Source organism: Delphinapterus leucas, chromosome 2 (assembly GCF_059928025.1).
Source record: "Delphinapterus leucas isolate spDelLeu-1000000601 "Yukka" chromosome 2, BTC_Dleu_Yukka2, whole genome shotgun sequence".
In the NCBI taxonomy this organism is placed as follows: Eukaryota; Metazoa; Chordata; class Mammalia; order Artiodactyla; family Monodontidae; genus Delphinapterus; species Delphinapterus leucas.
The window spans coordinates 80,658,949-80,680,351 of record NC_143130.1 but is presented as its reverse complement, the minus strand read 5'-3'; positions in this window follow the sequence as shown (position 1 = coordinate 80,680,351).

Below are 21,403 nucleotides of genomic sequence, written 5' to 3'. Positions count from 1 at the left end.
GCTTATCTTACTGTGTTTGGGGTCTCCTTTTCACAGGCTGCAGGTTCATAGTTCCCGTTGTTTTTGGTGTCTGCCTCCAGTGGGTAAGGTTGGTTCAGTGGGTTGTGTAGGCTTCCTGGTGGAGGGGAGTGGTGCCTGTGTTCTGGTGGATGAGGCTGGATCTTGTCTCTCCGGTGAGTAGGACCACGTCCAGTGGTGTGTTTTGGGGGTGTCTGTGAACTTATTATGATTTTATTCAGCCTCTCTGTTAATGGGTGGGGTTGTGTTCCTGTCTTGCTAGTTGTTTGGCATGGGGTGTCCAACACTGAAGCTTGCTGGTCATTGAGTGGAGCTGGGTCTTAGCGTTGAGACGGAGATCTCTGGGTGAGCTCTCGCCGATTGATATTATGAGGGACCGGGAGGCCTCTGGTGGACCAATGTCCTGAACTCGGCTCTCCCACCTCAGAGGCTCAGGACTCCCACCTGGCTGGAGCACCAAGACCCTGTCAGCCACACAGCCAGGTTCATGGGGAGTTTCTTGCCTTTTGGGAAGTCTGAGGTCTTCTGCCAGTGTTCAGTGGGTGTTCTGTAGGAGTTGTTCCACATGTAGATGTATTTTTGATGTATTTGCGGGGAGAAAGGTGACCTCCATGTCTTACTCCTCCACCGTCTTGAAGGTCCTCCTGACAATTAATAGCTTCTTAAATGTTAGTTACAGTATGGAATCTGAAACCATACAAGTGAACATTCATACTGTTACATTAGAGTCCATTATGCCTGTTTTTATTTTTATTTTATTTTATTTTATCCATTTATTTTTGGCCATGCCCCATGGCCTGCAAGATCTTTGTTCCCCAACTAGGTATTGAACCTGGGCCTCGGCAGTGAAAGCACCAAGTCCTAACCACTGGACTGCCAGGGAATTTCCCCAATGGATATTTTTAAAAATCATGCATTAATCATTTGGAGACTATTAGTTCACTGAATGATATAGATTTTCCAAATATTGACATATTATACAATATCAAAAATCACATCAGTTACCATCATCACAAATCTCATCAGGAAAACCTTTAAATATGTTGAAGCTATCAAGTTTATGGTGGTAAATACAACTCTTCTAAAGTTCTACTTTTTGGTTGAAAGCTCAAATTTTATTATTGGCAACAAATATTTTCAGTTGTTTTCCTTGAAATGACAATCTTGCTTCATTCATTTGAGAAAACGTTCACCAAAAATGCAAGTCTGACTAATCATAGTTGTCCATTTATCAGTTGTTTCAAGTAAAAATGCTTCATGGGAAAAAAACCTGCTAATTCAGCCCCCAACTCAAATAATTGCCTAAGTGCTTTCCCTCAAAACAGAACAGCATCTAGAAGTGGACAGCTCTCCCCATGAAATCTTTATTCTTTTTGCCTTTTCACTACTTGCTTTTTTTCTCCATTAATGCACAGGAAGACAATGGTCCTTATCTCTGGCAACTTAATCTACTGCTAAGGCCACAGATACACAACAAAAGTCCCTAGACTGTCTTGCTAAGGTGGCTTTTAGATAATAGAATTGCTTTAGGTTACTAACTGGCTGAACAAGGAGGAGTGTGTCCCATAGCAAATTCCCTCTGTTGTACCTGGATCAACACCTCTGGTATTGTAGCAAATACAAGAAATTAACAAGATACTTGGCTAAAACCCACTGGTGCTCCTTCAGGTACTTTCTTTGATTTATTTGATTCCAACCAGTTTGTTTCATGGGGACCCTAGCTAAGGAGTATACTTCAGTCTCTTTGTATTATTCTCCTAATAGTTATCATTGTAGTCTCCCTGGTGCACTATATTCTCTCAAAGTTCTTAAATGCATGTTCACAGCCATCAGCAGTACATCAGATGGTCTCACTGCACTTGGAGAAACAGAAACGAGATGAACGCCTAAAATAATTCTTCCACATATCTGATACCATAACATGAGTTTCATAATGAGACAACAGCTGTTTAACTTTGATAGTGCTTGAGAGTGGTGCTAATACTAAATTTATGGTCCATCTCTCATGTATAAGAGGATGACCAAAAGGGGGAAATTGTTTAATTAGTTAAACATGGAGGCCATTGGACTGAAGTGGCTCTAATGCCATGGCAGCCTCTGTAAGCAAACCAAAATCTAAGCCTGTAAATGCCTCAGGGCTACAAAATCAAAACACTAAGGGCAGCCAATCACAAACAGCCAACTAGGCTTTAAGCTAAGCCAATCAATAATTTCCTTTACTTTCCTTCTGCTTTTTCTCTATAAAAAGTCCTTTCCTGAGCTCCTGACAGTGGAGCATTCCTAACCACTTCCAGTTTGGTGCTGCCCAATTTCATTTGATTTTCCCTCAAATAAACTTTTAAAATTAAAAAAAAAAAAAAAAAAGGAAGCCCGGAGGGGAGGAGGAGCCCCATACTGAGGGGGGTGAGCTGAGGGCAATGAGGCAATTATGCATATCCATATTCAGAAATAATCACAATTCTTAATTTCATTTAATGTCTATACCTGCTTTTAATACAAGGTCCAATATACACATGCTGAATTAATTTCCTGTTGCTGCAATAACAAAGTATCACAACTTAGTGGTTTAAAACAACACAGATTTCTTATCTTACAGTTCAGTAGGTCAGAAGTCTGACATAGGTCTCAATGTGCTAAAATAAAAGTATTGGCAGGGCTATGTTCCTTTCTGGAGGCCCAGAAAAGAATCAAGTTCCTTGCATTCTTCATTTTCTAGAGGATAACTTCATTCCTTAACCCATAACCCCTTCCCTCATCCTCAAAACCAGTAATATCAATTTCCCTCACCATTCTACCATCATCACATGCTTTCTCTCCGACCACAGCTGAGAAATGTTCTCCAATTTTAAGGACTCATGATTAGATTGGGCCCACCTTAATAATCCAGGGTAGTTCCCCATCTCAAGGTTTGTAGCCTAGTCACATCTGCAAAGTCCCCACATCACGTGTTCAAGCCAGCATCATCTCTTACCTGTATCTCACATGGATTATTATTATATAAATATATTATATTATAACTGGTCTCCATTGTTCTACTCTTTCCCACTATAGATAATTATCCTCACAGCAAGATAAAAAGTTTTGTTTTGCACATTTTAAGTTTGATATTCTTGTTATACAATCAAGAGGATTTCAAATAGTTTTCTGGTATATATATGAATCTTCAATTCTGGAGTTCAGAATTGGAGTTTTGATTGGAGATATGAATTTAGGACACATCACTGTATACATGGCATTTAAAATCACAGGGCTGGAAGAGATCACCAAAGGAGTAGAGCTACAAAAGAGGCTGAGAACTGAGTCCTAGGGTATTTTAACAAGGAAAAAAATCATCAAAGACTACGAGTCTATCAATGAAAGTGAGGAAAACTAGGAGCTTGTGGCTTTCTGGAAGAAAGTATTTTAGGAAGAATCAAGTAATCCTCTATGTCAAATGCTGTTGAGAAGTTGAACAGTATGAAAACTGAATATGAGCATTGTCAATGGATTTGGCAAGATGGAAGTAGTGATTTCAACAAGAGCAGTTTCAGAGAAGTAGGTACAAAAGCCTGATTGCAGTGTGTGGCAGCTTTGGAAATGTGTCACTTAGATCTCTGGCTGCAGGGAGCATAGCTGACTGACAGCCCCAGCTGCAGTCCCTGTAAATCCATCACTGGATTTGTGCTCAAACCAAGCTTTCTGCTGGCAACCCCTAGCCAGTGATTGAACCTGGAGAGGTGTTAGTGCAGGTCCATTCCTGTGAGAGACAGGATTCTTCTAATAGGTAACTTTAGTTTAAGGACTTCCCATTAGCCTCACCAAAACTTTCTTAGAATTGAGCTGCAGTCTGAGGTTCTTCCTAATCCTCCTTCCATCCCCTCTCCTTTCTGATGTAGGCATCAGACCTATATAATTGTCTAACGGCTCTTCCCAACTACTTCTGCTCTCTCCCTTTATCGTTCACAGACATTTCTCCCAATAAATCTCTTACCCATCTGATCCCATTTGGGTATCTACTTGTCAGAGTACTTTAACACAGAGTAGGTTAAATAAAAAATAGGAGGAAACAAACACTATAAAGAGGAGCAGAAAAATTACACCTGGTGAGGGAACATGAGGTCTAGGTTTGCTGTTGTTGTGATGTTGTGTAGATATGAGCTATTACATGTTTGCATGTTGACCAGAATTATCCCATAGAGAAGGAAAAACTAATGAAGTAGGAGACAGAAGATAATTCTAGAAACAAAGTGCTTAAGTAGACAAACAGGTTCGGGATCCAGTACACAAAGAGAGAGGTCACCAGCTCCAGCATCTTTTCCTCTGTATCTCCCTGTTGGGTTATACCCCACAGGCCTACAAGACTTGTGGCTGTCCAGCCTCAAGACCAAATAAAGAGCCTGGAGACAATGACAGAGACATCAATGGTTTTTTGGATAGGGGGATCTTACACATCCAAGAAAAAGGTCCTGGAGTGATACCCCACTGTGTACAACAGACAGCACCCAGGACGTGGCAACAGTCTTCACAAGTTGGGGGAGAAGGAGGCAACAATTTATAGGGGGAATTGATATTAGGTTGGCTCATCAGTTACCAGGGAAACCAGCAGCTGGGCCGGGGGCAAGCATGTAGGCAGTTACTGATTAAGCCCTATGATTAAGAGGATTGGATAATCATGTGAGTGAAGCAGGGACTGGTCAAGCAGGGGATGTACAGAGAGCAAGAGAATAGCCATTTAAAATGGCCTGACCCGTCACTCCCCCATAGTTCATCCAGCTCTTCAAAGCCAGAAATACACCTTCCAGGGTAGAATTAGTTTGTAATGTTCTTTAACACACATTATCTCATTTGATCCTCACAACTATACATGAATTGGCAGGCATTAGCATCATATGTATAAAAGGTAAGAAAACTAAAATTCAAAGAGCTTAAGTGAATTTCCAGGGTTTCTATGATTGGGAAAGAAAAGACCTGAGAGTTAAAACTTTGTCTTCTGATTCCAAGTCTAGTATTCATTTTATTACTACACCCTGCTGCCTCTAAGAAAACACGAGAGGTTGGATGGAGGGTATAAAGAACAGGGTGGGCAGGGGATAATTATACCAGAGTTGAAAGTCAGTGTAGGGGAGAATTGGAGCTCATATTCAGGAGCCCAGACCTACTGAGTAAACACATCCATCAGCAAATGTGAAATAGAATGGGAGTCCTTCTGACTGACAGATCATTCTGAAGATATGAGCCAGCAAATACAAAATCCAAGTGTGTAGCAACAAGACAGATGCCGGGATACTGCAGACCAGAACAAGAAGGCTCAAAGCTGAGAGCAGGAAGGAATAGTTGAGAGAATTTCTGACGCCCTAGAGCAGTGCTTCAGGCATTTTTATAGGGTGCCACACTTAGGCCATAGATTGGAAGGGAATCATTAAGGATTCTGAGTTAGCAGGGATGTAGGCGTGTTAGAATTCAAAGATAACTGAATTCAAAGTTTTCTGTCATGGGAGACCATATGGATGCACTCAAGAATACTAAGAGAGAAGCGGGGGGATTGAGGGAAGGTTGTGATAGAGGCAGATGACTAATTCCTCCTGATATACTGATGATGTTTGGGATGGGGGAAGATTCCTCTCTGATCTGAGGGGAAATATTTGATTAGTTTAATGAAGAGGTAAAACTGGTATCATGTCTTTAAGTCCTTAGTCATGGGAAGGATGGAAAAGAGGAGGCTTAAGTAGGCCCTGGGTATCAGAAGAAACAGGTCTTTTATTTTTTCCTGAATTCCTTGATCACAATGGTGAATAATACAACTTTCCTGACTTGTTAAAACTTTAGAATGCTTAATTTTCATGTTCTTGTCCAAAACATCATCTTTTTTTGCAAAAATTATATCTGCTTTTTCCATTATAGGGACAGAAATAACAATAGTTCCCACTTCACATTACACAGCCTTCCTGTACATAAAACCCAGTCAATTCTACCAACCCATCTCTCCCTATCTTTCTCCCCCTCTCCTCCTCTTTTCCTCTCCTCCTCTCATTCCCTTCCTCTGCCTCTGTCTCTGTCTCTCTCCTATAAGCATGCTCTAGAATGTAAGGTTTGACCTTATAGTTTTTTTCATAAACTCTATCTTCCTTATGAAGGGAGGATCAGTCATTAAGGATGAATAGTGGAGAAAGAGAGTCAAGAAATCTCAAGATCCACCATAAAAGACCAAAACCACAATGAGAGTTATAGACAGGAAACAACTGAGAGGAAGCTGAGTAATGCAACCTAGAAGTCCATACCTTTGGCTGGAGTTCCATTGGCACTCCATCTTTCAGAACCCTGGGATGCATGATGGATGACTAAGAGAGAAGAAGTAAATGGAATATGTGTGCAAATAAGTATCCTTTAGTTCAGATTGTTCACTGACCATTTAAATATTTTCTCTCTTCCAGATCTGGTCTCTGATCCTCAAATATAATTGAAGTCCTCCTACTCTTAAACAGAAATAAATCTTCTCATCATATAGGCAATCCCTACATTTTACACTCTATATTTTGCTACTGCATTCATCTTAGGCTTTTTATACTATAGATTTTTATGCAGTTTACACCCATTGTCTTAATTTGTTCAATACTGAATTAATCATTTTCCATTCAGCCCTCCTGTGCTCTGGACTAAGTGCCTTCATAGATTATGAACTACACAAGGGAAGAGTATTATTTCTCTCTGTGATCTGTCACAGGGGAGGAGCCCCCAAAAATGTTGCATAGATACATAGATGAGTGGATGAATGGCTGGATTACTCTCCCCTTATCCTCCATTCTCCACCTATTAATGCCTTACCTCAAATGCTCCCTCTTTCACGAAACCCCTCTTGAGTTTATCCTCCAGATATTTGCCCTCATTTATTTGAATCCTTAAAGACTTTGTCTCATTTATCTTTATATCTCCTGTTGTACCTAATAAAGAATTTAGATGAGCAATAAATATTTTTGAATGTAACTTAACCTAGAGTAATTTGATTCTCATAATACCCTTGCAAGATAGGTAGAACTGGTATTATTGACCTCATTTTATGGACTAAGAAACTGAGGTTTAGAGAAATTAATGATGATCACCTAACTGGCCCATGAGCTGGCCATGAGGAGAGCACAGAGTGGGAGAGGAGAACCAGCGTCTACCGCATCATTTCCTGGCTCAGTATGCCTTAAGCAGATCTGCTTTCAAACAGCCTTTAAAAGGAACGTGCTGGGTCATAAAAACAAAAAACTTCTGCATGTAGGAAGAGGATAAGGTCTTTAACGATATTCTCCTGCTTTGATCTTTCCTTTAGTGGGGCATATGTCATATTTTCCTTTTAACCAGCATACATCCATCACCATACACCATCTTACCCAGATGTCTTATGTGTCTAGAATCTGTTCTTATGCTTTAATGTCACCATTCCCACCTAGTCAAGGCCCCCTCTGTAGTGGGGAGTATACAATTGCTGTAGTTCTTTAATTGCCCCTTTCACCATATGGATCCCTCCACCTTCCAGCTAATTTTCCACATCAATGCTAATAAACCTTTCAAAAATGTCATCGTTTACATACCTGCCAACACCACCCCACAATATTTTTTAATGGCTGTCCTCTGATTTCAGAATAGGATCAAGTTCTTCAGCCTGAAATTCTATCTGCTCACAGCCTCATCACCAACCTCATTTCCAACCTTTCCTTGTACTATTCCTCAAAGGAGCCTTGCGTTCTTTAAGCTCAGTGTTCTCTCCCCTCTTAGTCAATTCTGCTATTTAAAAATGTCTTCTCCTTTCTTTACCTTTTATCTAAATGCTACACTATCTTCAAAGCACAGCTCAAAGGCTACCTTCGCTCTGAAGTTTTACCATATACATCATCCTTTGGTAATCACTCTTCCCTTGAATTCCCTTTGGCACTATTCATATGCTACCTGACTATCTTTTAAGGTACATATACTCACTGACCCCAAATAAATCTTCAGTCATCCCAAACTGAAGCTGTATAGCCATTAAACAGTAACTAACTCCCCACTCCCCCCAGCCACTGTTTTAAAAAATCTCCTCTTGTGATTATACTGTGCACTATGATTAAGAAACTCTGATTTACAGGTTAGTCCATCCATCCTCAGCTCTAGCCCCATGTTACCACTGAGGCTTAGAAATCATTGTTGACCGCACTGTGCCACAGGTGGTGGCATTCTGTGGTATCTTGTTAGCACACTTTCCTAAATTTTTCATTGGGGCAGTTGACTGTGTACATGGCTCCTTTCTGTTCAAGTTTCTGGTGTTACCCAGATCTGTGTGACTCTTAGAGTTCACAGCACTAAGGGACTCAAGCTCTGTTTTCCAGCTCACTCTCTGAGTCTTCTCCCCTGTTTCTCAGGGTTTGGTCCCCAACCTGTTTAGGTTTGCTTTTTTCAAAAAAAATTCTGGAATGTCCTGGATTTGCATCTTCATAATCACCCTCTCCAGTACATTCCTGCCTGAAGAGGAGGATGAAGCTTTTTCTTTGTGGTAGTCATTCTACATCATTCATTGCCCACGAGGTGTCAAGTGACCATTATGTTAAAGAAACGTGTATGAACCTGGGCATTTTAGAAGGCACTAATTATTGATAGCGGGAAAAGGTGATGAACAAATCTTAAGCTTTCTATTTCAGGATAATGAACTGATTCTTAACTTTTTTAGCTGCTAAAATATCTAGAATGCATGATTTATTCATTGCTCTTCTATCATAACATAGAACTTGATGAGAATGAGGAGAAATAGAGAGGGGTTAAATAGACTTATTTAAAATTTTGAAGTTATAATGTTGAAGTTGTAAGCCTACTTTCACTCATGTTTGAAATTAAGGCAACAACATATGTCAAGGAAGAGTAAAGAACAAAAAGTAAGGTGCAATTATTTAGACTTTTTATCATTCACTTACCTACTGAGCACCTGCTACCATACTAGATACAGAGAGAAGTTCAAAAATGAAAATGCATGGTCCTGAGGACCTTCAAGATGGCGAAGGTGTAAGACGTGGAGATCACCTTCCTTCCCACAAATACATCAGAAATACATCTACATGTGGAACAACTCCTACAGAACACCTACTGAACGCTGGCAGAAGACCTCAGACTACCCAAAAGGCAAGAAACTCCCCACGTACCTGGGTAGGGCAAAAGAAAAAAGGAAAAACAGAGACAAAAGAATAGGGACAGGACCTGCACATCAGAGAGGGAGCTGTGAAAGAGGAAAAGTTTCCACACATTAGAAGACCCTTCGCGGGCAGAGGCTGCGGGTGGCGGAGGGGGAAAGCTTCGGAGCCGCGGGGGAGAGCACAGCAACAGGGTTGCGGAGGGCAAAGCGGAGAGATTTCCGCACAGAGGATCGGTGCTGACCAGCACTCACCAGCCCGAGAGGCTTGTCTGCTCACGCGCCGGGACGGGCGGGGCTGGGAGCTGAGGCTTGAGCTTTGGAGGTCAGATGCCAGGGAGAGGACTGGGGTTGGCTGCATGAACACAGCCTGAAGGGGGCTAGTGCACCACAGCTAGACGGGAGGGAGTCCCGGGAAAAGTTTGGACCTGCCTAAGAGGCAAGAGACCATCGTTTCGGGGTGCATGAGGAGAGGGGATTCAGAGCACTGCCTAAATGAGTTCCAGAGACAGGCGTGAGCACAGCTATCAGCACGGACATCAGAGACGGGCACGAAACGCTAACACTGCTGCTGCAGCCACCAAGAAGCCTGTGTGCAAGAATAGGTCACTATCCACACTTCCCCTCCCGAGAGACTGTGCAGCCCGCCACTGCCAGGGTCCTGTGATCCAGGGACAACTTCCACGGGAGAACACACGGCACACCTCAGCCTGTTGCAACGTCATGCCGGCCTCTGCCACCGAAGGCTCACCCCGCATTCCATATCCCTCCCTCCCCTCAGCCTCAGTGAGTCAGCGCCCCCGAATCAGCTGCTCCTTTAACCCCCTCCTGTCTGGGTGAAGAACAGACATCAGAGGGCGACCTACATGCACAGGCGGGGCCAAATCCAAAGCTGAACCCCAGGAGCTGTGCGAACAAAGAGAAAGAGAAATCTCTCCCAGCAGCCTCAGGAGCAGCGGATTAAATCTCCACAATCAACCTGACGTACCCTGCATCTGTGGAATGCAGTGAATTGACAATGAATCATCCCAACACTGATGCGGTGGACTTTCAGAGCAACTGTAGACTTGCGGTTTGCTGCCTGCATCTAATTTGATTCTAGTTTTATGTTTATCTTAGTTTAGTATTTAGAGCTTATTATCATTGGTAGATTTGTTTATTGATTTGGTTGCTCTCTTCCTTTTTTTTAATATATATATTTTTTTCCTTTTACTCTGTTTGTGAGTGTGTATGTGTATGCTTCTTTGTGTGATTTAGTCTGCATAGGTTTGCTTTTCCCATTTGCCCTAGTGTTCTGTCTGTCTGGTTTTTTTACTAAAGATTTTAGGGCTTGTTATCATTGGTGGATTTGTTTATTGGTTTGGTTGCTCACTTCTTTCATTTTTTAAATTACTTTAAAATTTTTTTACTTTAATATTTTTTTAATTTTTAATTTTAATAACTTTCTTTCTTTCTTTCTTTTTTTCTTTTCTCCCTTTTCTTCTCAGCCATGCGGCTGACAGGGTCTTGGAGCTCTGGCTGGGTGTCAGGCCTGAGCCTCTGAGGTGGCAGAGCCAAGTTCAGCACATTGGTCCACCAGAGACCTCCTGGCCCCTCATAATATCAATCAGTGACACCTCTCCCAGAGATGTCCATCTCAACGCTAAGACACAGCTCCACTCAACAACCAGCAAGATGCAGTGCTGGACACTCCATGCCAAACAACTAGCAAGACAGGAACACAACCCCACCCATTAACAGAGAGGCTGAATAAAATCATAATAAGTTCACAGACACCCCAAAACACACCACCAGACATGGCCCTGCCCACCAGAAAGACAAGATCCAGCTTCATCCACCAGAACACAGGCACCACTCCCCTCCACCAGGAAGCCTACACAACCCACTGAACCAACCCTACCCACTGGAGGCAGACACCAAAAACAACGGGAACTATGAACCTGCAGCCTGTGAAAAGGAGACCCCAAACACAGTAAGATAAGCAAAATGAGAAGACAGAGAAATACACAGCAGATGAAGAAGCAAGGCAAAAACCCATCAGACCAAACAAATGAAGAGGAAATAGGCAGTCTACCTGAAAAAGAATTCAGAGTAATGATAGTAGAGATGATCCAAAATCTTGGAAATAGAATGGAGAAAGTACAAGAAACGTTTCAAAAGGACCTAGAAGAAGTAAAGAGCAAACAAACAATGATGAACAACACAACAAATGAAATTAAGAACTCTATAAGGGCTGAATAGCAGAATAACTGAGGCAGAAGAATGGATAAGTGACCTGGAAGATAAAATAAGTGGAAATAACTTCCGCAGAGCAGAATAAAGAAAAAAGAATGAAAAGAATTGAGGACAGTCTCAGAGACCTCTTGGACAACATTAAATGACCAAGATTCGAATTAAAGGTGTCCCAGAAGAGGAAGAGAAAGAGAAAGGGACTGAGAAAATATTTGAAGATATTATAGTTGAAAACTTCCCTAATATGGGTAAGGAAATAGTCAATCAATTCCAGGAAGTGCAGAGAGTCCCATACAGGATAAATCCAAGGAGAAACACACCAAAACACATATTAATCAAACTATAAAAAATTAAATACAGACATAAAATATTGAAAGCAGTGAGGGAGAAGCAACAACTAACATACAAGGGAATCCCCATAAGGTTAACAGGTGATCTTTCAGAAGAAACTCTGCAAGCCAAAAGAGTGTGGCAGGACATACTTAAAGCAATGAAAGAGAAAAACCTACAACCAAGATTACTCTACCCAGCACAGATCTCATTCAGATTTTATTTTCATTCAGATTTGATGGAGAAATTTAAACCTTTACAGACAAGCAAAAGCTAAGAGAATTCAACACCACCAAACCAGCTTTACAAAAAATGCTAAAGGAACTTCTCTAAGCAGGAAACACAAGAGAAGGAAAAGACCTACAATAACAAACCCAAAACAATTAAGAAAATGGTAATAGGAACATATATACCAATAATTACCTTAAATGTAAATAGATTTACAATCTATCTACAATCAAAAGACATAGACTGGCTGAATGGATACAGAAACAAGACCCTTATATATGCTGTCTATAAGAGACCCACTTCAGACCTAGGGACACATACAAACTGAAAGTGAGGGGATGGAAAAAGATATTCCATGCAAATGGAAATCAAAAGATAGCTGGAGTAGCAATACTCATATCAGGTGAAATAGACTTTAAAATAAAGACTATTACAAGAGACAAGGAAGGACACTACATAATGATCAAGGGATCATTTCAAGAAGATATAACAATTGTAAATATTTATGCACCCAACATATGAGCACCTCAATCCATAAGGCAAATGTTAACAGCCATAAAAGGAGAAATCAACAGTAACATAATCATAGGAGGGGAATTTAACACCCCACTTTCAGCAATGGGCAGATGATCCAAAATGAAAATAAATAAAGAGGAAAAAGAATGAAATAACGCCATTTGCAGCAACATGGATGGACCGGGAGATTTTCGTACAAAGTGTAATAACTGACTCCCTCTTGAGAAAGCACCGGAATCACAACTAACTGCTGAACAATCATCGACAAGAAGACACTAGAACTCACCAAAAAAGATACCCCACATCCAAAGACAAAGGAGAAGCCACAATGAGATGGTAGGAGGGGCGCAATCACAATAAGATCAAATCCCATAACTGCTGGGTGGGTGACTCACAAACTGAAGAACACTTATACCGCAGAAGTCCACCCACTGGAGTGAGGGTTCTGAGCCCCATGTCAGGCTTCTCAACCTGGGGGTCTGGCAATGGGAGGAGAAATTCCTAGAGAATCAGACTTTGAAGGCTAGTGGGATTTGATTGCAGCACTTTGACAGGACTCGGGGAAACAGACACTCCACTCTTGAAGGGCACTCACAAAGTAGTGTGTGCATTGGGACCCAGGGGAAGGAGCAGTGACCCCGTAGGAGACTGAACCAGACCTACCTGCTAGTGTTGGAGGGTCTCCTGCAGAGGCAGGGTGTGGCTGTGTCTCACCATGAGGACAAGGACACTGGCAGCAGAAGTTCTGGAAAGTACTCCTTGGTGTGAGCCCTCCCAGAGTCCGCCATTAGCCCCACCAAAGAGTCCGGGTAGGCTCCAGTGTTGGGTCGCCTCAGGCCAAAAAACCAACAGGGAGGGAAGCCAGCCCCGCCCATCAGCAGACAAGCGGATTAAAGTTTTACTGAGCTCTGCCTACCAGAGGAACAGCCAGCTCTACCCACAACCAGTCCCTCCCGTTAGGAAACTTGCACAAGCCTCTTAGACAGACTCATCCACCAGAGGGCAGACAGCAGAAGCAAGAAGAACTACAATCCTGCAGCCTGTGGAACGAAAACCACATTCACAGAAAGACAGACGAAATGAAAAGGCAGAGGGCTATGTAACAGATGAAGGAACAAGATAAAACCCCAGAAAAACAACTAAATGAAGTGGAGATAGGCAACCTCCCAGAAAAAGAATTCAGAATAATGATAGTGAAAATGATCCAGGACCTCGGAAAAAGATTGGAGGAAAAGATCAAGAAGATGCAAGAAATGTTTAACAAAGACCCAGAAGAATTAAAGAACAAAGAAACAGAGATGAACAATACAATAACTGAAAGAAAAATACACTAGAAAAATCAATAGCAGAATAACTGAGGCAGAAGAACGGATAAGTGACATGGAAGACAGAATGATGGAATTCACTGCTGTGGCACAGAGTAAAGAAAAAAGAATGAAAAGAAATGAAGACAGCCTAAGAGACCTCTGGGACAATATTAAATGCAACAATATTTGCATTACAGGGGTCCCAGAAGGAGAAGAGAGAGAGAAAGGACCCGAGAAAATATTTGAAGAGATTATACTTGAAAACTTCCCTAACATGCGAAAGGAAATAGCCACCCAACTCCAGGAAGTGCAAAGAGTCCCATACAGGATAAACCCAAGAAGAAACATGCCAAGACACATAGTAATCTAACTGGCAGAAATTAAAGACAAAGAAAAATTATTGAAAGCAGCAAGGGAAAAACGACAAATAACACACAAGGGAACTCCCATAAGGTTAACAGCTGATTTCTCACCAGAAACTCTACAAGCCAGAAGGGAGTGGCATGACATATTTAAAGTGATGAAAGGGAAGGATCTACAGCCAAGATTACTCTACCCAGCGTGGATCTCATTCAGATTCGACAGAGAATTCAAAAGCTTTACAGACAAGCAAAAGGTAAGAGAATTCAGGACCACCAAACCAGCTCTACAACAAATACTAAAGGAACTTCTCTAAGGGGGGAACACAAGAGAAGAAAAGGACGTACAAAAAGAAACCCAAAACAATTAAGAAAATGGTAATAGGAACATATATATTGATAATTACCTTAAATGTAAATAGATTTACAATCTATTTACAATCAAAAGATATAGACTGGCTGAATGGATACAGAAACAAGACCCATATATATGCTGTCTATAAGAGACCCACTTCAGACCTAGGGACACACACAGACTGAAAGTGAGGGGATGGAAAAAGATATTCCATGCAAATGGAAATCAAAAGATAGCTGGAGTAGCAATACTCATATCAGATGAAATAGATTTTAAATAAAGACTATTACAAGAGACAAGGAAAGACACTACATAATGATCAAGGGATCAATCCAATAAGAAGATATATCAATTATAAATATATATGCACACATATAGGAGCACCTCAATACATAAGGCAACTGTTAACACCTGTAAAAGAGGAAATCGACAGTAATACAATAAGTGTGGGACTTTAACACCTCACTTACACCAATGGACAGATGATCCAAACAGAAAATTAATAAGGAAACACAAGCTTTCAATGGCACAATAGACCAGATAGATTTAATTGATATTTATAGGACATTCCATCCAAAAATAGCATATTACACTTTCTTCTCAAGTGCACATGGAACATTCTCCAGGATAGATCACGTCTTCAGTCACAATCAAGCCTCAGTAAATTTAGGAAAATTGGAATCATATCAAGCATCTTTTCTGACCACAACACTATAAGATTAGAAATCAATTACAGGGAAAAAAACGTAAAAAACACAAACACATGGTGGCTAAACAATACATTACTAAATAACCAAGAGATCACTGAAGAAATCAAAGGGGAAATCAGAAAATACCTAGAGACAAATGACAATGAAAACACGACGATCCAAAAGCTATGGGATGCAGCAAAAGCAGTTCTAAGATGGAATTTTATAGCAATACAATCCTACATCAAGAAACAACAAACATCTCAAATAAACAATCTAACCTTACACCTAAGGGAACTAGAGAAAGAAGAACAAACAAAACCCAAAGCTAGTAGAAGGAAAGAAATCAAAGATCATAGCAGAAATAAATGAAACAGAAACAAAGAAGACAACAGCAAAGATCAATAAAACGAAAAGCTGGTTCTTTGAGAAGATAAACAATATTGATAAACCATTAGCCAGACTCATCAAGAAAAAGAGGGAGAGGACTCAAATCAATAAAATTAGAAATGAAAAAGGAGAAGTTACAACAGACACCGCAGAAATACAAAGCATCCTAAGAGACTACTACAAGCAACTCTATGAAAATAAAATGGAAAACCTGGAAGAAATGGACAACTTCTTAGAAAGGTATCACCTTCCAAGACTGAACCAGGAAGAAATAGAAAATATGAACAGACCAATCACAAGTAATGAAATTGAAACTGTGATTAAAAATCTTCCAACAAACAAAAGTCCAGGACCAGATGGCTTCACAGATGAATTCTATCAAACATTTAGAGAAGAGCTAACACCCATCCTTCTCAAACTCTTCCAAAAAATTGCAGAGGAAGAAACACTCCCAAACTCATACTATGAGGCCACCATCACCCTGATACCAAAACGAGACAAAGATACTACAAAAAAAGAAAATTACAGACCAATATCACTGATTAATATAGATGCAAAAATTCTCAACAAAACACTAGCAAACAGGATCCAACAAAACATTAAAAGGATCATACACCATGATCAAGTGGGATTTATCCCAGGGATGCAAGGATTCTTCAATATAAGTAAATCAATCAATGTGATACACCATATTATCAAATTGAAGAAGAAAAAGCATATGATCATCTCAATAGATGCAAAAAAGCTTTGACAAAATTCAACACTATGATAAAAACTCTCCAGAAAATATGCATAGAGGGAACCTACCTCAACATAATAAAGGCCATATATGACAAACTCACAGCAAACATCATTCTCAATGGTGAAAAACTGAAAGCATTTCCTCTAAGATCAGGAACAAGACAAGGATGTCCACTCTCACCACTATTATCCAACATAGTTTTGGAGGTCCTAGCCACAGCAATCATAGAAGAAAAAGAAATAAAAGGAATACTATTTGGAAAAGAAGAAGTAAAACTGTCACTGTTTGCAGATGACATGATACTATACATAGAGAATCCTAAATATGCCACCAGAAAACTACTAGTTAATTAACGAATTGTGTAAAGTTTCAGGATACAAAATTAATGTACAGAAATCTCTTGCATTCCTATACACTAATGATGAAAAATCTGAAAGAGAAATTAAGGAAACACTCCCATTTACCATTGCAACAGAAAGAGTAAAATACCTAGGAATAAACCTACCTAAGGAGACAAAAGAACTGTATGCAGAAAACTATAAGACACTGATGAAAGAAATTAAAGATGATACAAACAGATGAAGAGATATACCATGTTCTTGGATTGGAAGAATCAACATTGTGAAAATGACTATACTACCCAAAGGAATCTACAGATGCAATGCAATCCCTATCAAATTACCAATGGCATTTTTTACAGAACTAGAACAAAAAATCTTAAAATTTGTACGGAGACACAAAAACCCCGAATAGCCAAAGCGGTCTTCAGGGAAAAAACGGAGCTGGAGGAATCAGGCTCCCTGACTTCAGACTATACTACAAAGCTACAGCATTCAAGACAGTATGGTACTGGCACAAAAACAGAAATACAGATCAATGGAACAGGATAGAAAGCCCAGAGATAAACCCCCTCACATATGGTTACCTTATCTTTGATGAAGGAGGCAAGGATACACAATGGAGAAAAGACAGCCTGTTCAATAAGTGGTGCTGGGAAAACTGGACAGCTACATGTAAAAGAATGAAATTAGAACACTGCATAACACCATACACAAAAATAAACTGAAAATGGATTAGAGACCTAAATGTAAGGCCAGACACTATAAATCTCTTAGAGGAAAACATAGGAAGAACACTCTTTGACAAAAATCACAGCAAGATCCTTTCTGATCTGCCTCCTAAAGAAAGGGAAATAAAAACAGAAATAAACAAATGGGACCTAATGAAACTTAAAAGCTTTTGCACAGCAAAGGAAACCATAAACAAGACGAAAAGACAACCCTCAGAATGGGAGAAAATATTGGCAAAGGAAGTAACTGACAAAGGATTAATCTCCAAAATAGACAAACTCATGCAGCTCAATATCAAAAAAAAAAACAACCCAATCCAAAAATGGGCAGGAGACCTAAATAGACATTTCTCCAAAGAAAATATACACATCGCCAACAAACACATGAAAGGATGATCAACATCACTAATCATTAGAGAAATGCAAATCAAAACTACAATGAAGTATCACCTCACACCGGTCAGAATGGCCATCATCAAAAAGTCTACAAACAATAAATGCTGGAGAGGGTGTGAAGAAAAGGGAACCCTCTTGCACTGTTGGTGGGAATGTAAATTGATACAGCCACTATGGAGAACAGTATGGAGGTTCCTTAAAAACTAAGAATAGAACTACCATATGACACAGCAATCCCACTACTGGGCATATACCCTGAGAAAACCATAATTCAAAAAGAGTCATGTACCACAATGTTCATTGCAGCTCTATTTACAACAGCCAGGACATGGAAGCAAAGTAAATGTCCATCAACTGATGAATGGATAAAGAAGATGTGGGGCTTCCATGGTAGCACAGTGGTTGAGAGTCCACCTGCCAATGCAGGGGACACGGGTTCGTGCCCTGGTCTGGGATGATCCCACATGCCGCGGAGCAGCTGGGACCGTGACCCATGGCCGCTGAGCCTGCGCGTCTGGAGCCTGTGCTCCACAACGGGAGAGGCCACAACAGTGAGAGGCCCGCGTACCACAAAAATAAATAAAGAAAGAAAGAAGATGTGTCACATATATACAATGGAATATTACTCAGCCATAAAAAGAAACAAATTTGAGTTATCTGTAGTGAGGTGGATGGACCTAGAGACTGTCATACAGGGCGAAGTAAGTCAGAAAGAGAAAAAACAAATACCGTGTGCTAACACAGATATATGGAACCTAAAAAAAAAAAAAGGTTCTGAAGAACCTAGGTGCAGGACAGGAATAAAGACGCAGATGTAGAGAATGGACTTGAAGTCACAGGGAGGGGAAGTGCAAGCTGCGATGAAGTGAGAGTGGCATGGACATATATACACTGCCAAATGTATAACAGGTAGCTAGTGGGAAGCAGCAGCATAGCACAGGGAGATCAGCTCGGTGCTTTGTGACCACCTAGAGGGGTGGGAGAGAGGGAGACGCAAGAGGGAAGAGATATGGGAACATATGTATATGTATAACTGATTCACTTTGTTATAAAGCAGAAACTAACACACCATTGTAAAGCAATTATACTCCCATAAAGATGTTTAAAAAAAAGAAAAGATAAGAAAATGCATGGTCCTACCCTCTAGGAGCTTACAATATAATACTGGAAAGACAAAATAAACGGTTTACAAAGTAAAATTATTAGCAAAAATAAACAGTGATATGCATAGGGTATAGTGAGAGTAAAGAGAAAAAGAAAGATCCATTCCAATTGTGTAAAATCAAGAAAGACTTGATGGCAGAAATAAAATTTGAGCAACGTTTCTGATGGCAGGTACAATTTTAGTATGTCAATGTTGTAGAAATGTCTGTCCAGTTTTCTGGAATAGTATTAACAAAAGGATAGAGTCTGGCTGGAACACAGTTTCCTCAGTGGAATAGCTAGAGAGAAGCACAGATTAGGGGCTTTTCTTACTAGACTATGGGGAACCATTAATCTTTCTATCCAGATGAGTGTCATAATTAGAGTTGTGTTTCAGGTACATGAATTTGACCACAATGTGTTGGTTGAATTGGAATAGGGAAGATTATAGGTAGGCATAAAGCAATACTAGATTGCCTTCTAAAGTTTACATTCTCACTCTTACATAAGTGGCAGCTTGATAAAGTGGAAAAAGCACTGGATTTTAAGTCAGAAGGCATTCTCTGACTATGTCTCTTACTAGCTGTGACTTTGGCATGTTAGTTAATATCTGTATCCTCAGTTTCTTTTCCTGATAAGTGGAATTAATGCCTGTCTTTTAGAATTGCTTTGGTAAATGAGATACGCCTCAGAACACAATGCCTTGTACAAAGTAAGTGCTCAATGAATGGTTGGTTTCCCTCCTTTTCTACAGAATTCATATTTGAAAGGTGTTTATTTCTATGACTGTCTTTTTTTTTGTTTTTGTTTTTTTTTGTTTTGTTTTGTTTTTTTGCGGTACGCGGGCCTCTCACTGTTGTGGCCTCTCCCGTTGCGGAGCACAGGCTCCGGACACGCAGGCTCCGGATGCGCAGGCTCAGCGGCCATGGCTCACGGGCCCAGCCGCTCCGCAGCATGTGGGATCCTCCCGGACCAGGGCACGAACCCGTGTCCCCTGCATCGGCAGGCGGACTCTCAACCACTGCGCCACCAGGGAAGCCCTCTATGACTGTCTTTTAATACAGCTTGAGTTAGTGAACACCCACATAGTTCATTTCAGTATTTTAGATGATGCCAAAGTCTGTGACACAGAAGGCAAGATTACATGACGTTTACACTTGGGAGAATACGTTTACAATCAGGAAATGAACAGGTCTTTGGGTTCTCCAGACAGTCTGAGTTTGTTCAACATTCATTTAACAACTATTTATTGAGCCCCTACATGGGTCTGTGACTGTGCAAGAAGATAACAAAAGTAGATACAACTTAGTCCTGCTCTGGAGAAGTTCCAAGTCAAATATCAGAGATATATCAATACACAGATAATTTACGAGTTTATGATAAGTGCTAGGAGAACTTTATACAAAGTGTTACGGGAGCACAAAAGCATATGTAACTAGCTGAGTTTGCGGTGGTCATGGAAAGCTTCACAAGGAAGTAATCCTTTTAGATAAGTCGGAGTGTTCATCTGCTACACAGGTGAAGAAAGACCATAACTGGCAGGGGAAATAGTGCGTAAAAATATGAAGAAGGGAGGGATTGCATTTGACAGCCTTTAACTGTAAACAAAAATAACAGAGGTTTAAACAAAGTTGGGCTTTATTTTTCATATATACAAGGAAACCTAGAGGTTCAAGGATGTCAGGTCCTAGGTCTTTGAGATTCTTTTGGTCTATACTCCAAAAGAAGCTGAGAAATAAATGTTTTCCTTTATTTATTTATTTTACCTATTTTAAGCTGGGCACAAAATTACCCGCAACAAAATCAAAATTCTGTTAAAAAGCAAGAAAGTGGAGATGGTATTTGGTGTAGGCAACTAACAGCACTGCTCTAGCATTTTTAGGGGATTGCAAATAGTCAGTGTGGCAGGATGATGGAATTTCAGAGTGATAGATGAGGCTGGAGAGGCAAGCAGATGAGGCAAGGGAAGATCTAAAAGTTTATTTGTGCAATTTTTTCATGAGAAGTCCAAGGTTCCATTGATGGGATATCAGGAAGATTTGCTTAGTTACAGCCACAGCCATAGGAATGAAAAGTTCTTCATTCCCATCACATTTTGGCCAATTGATCAGAAACCTCCCAAGTCCTTGAAATGTAGCCAAGGGCAGGGTTCCCGCAGGAAATACTGGTTGTTTTGTATAGGCTGCAATGACCTGTTTTTAATCTCATGCCTTGTTAAATGATAAAAGTCACCACAGCCAACAATATTTCTTTTTTCTTTTGTCCCTCTATTCCTTTCTTCTTTTTGCCTTGAATTTACACCAGTGTGTGGCCCAGTGACTTCATTTCTTCTTCTTAATGAGTTTTCAGCAAGATTCCAAACCTGTGACTGAAAGCCAGGCATGTTATTTCTAGGTTCCAAAGTTTCTGAGACTTAATTTTTTAAAATATTTTTCAAGTTTCCATTGTTCTATCACATCGTTGCAACTCCTCTTCCTCTTCCCCTGAAGCTTTCCACAGTTCTCTGCAAGA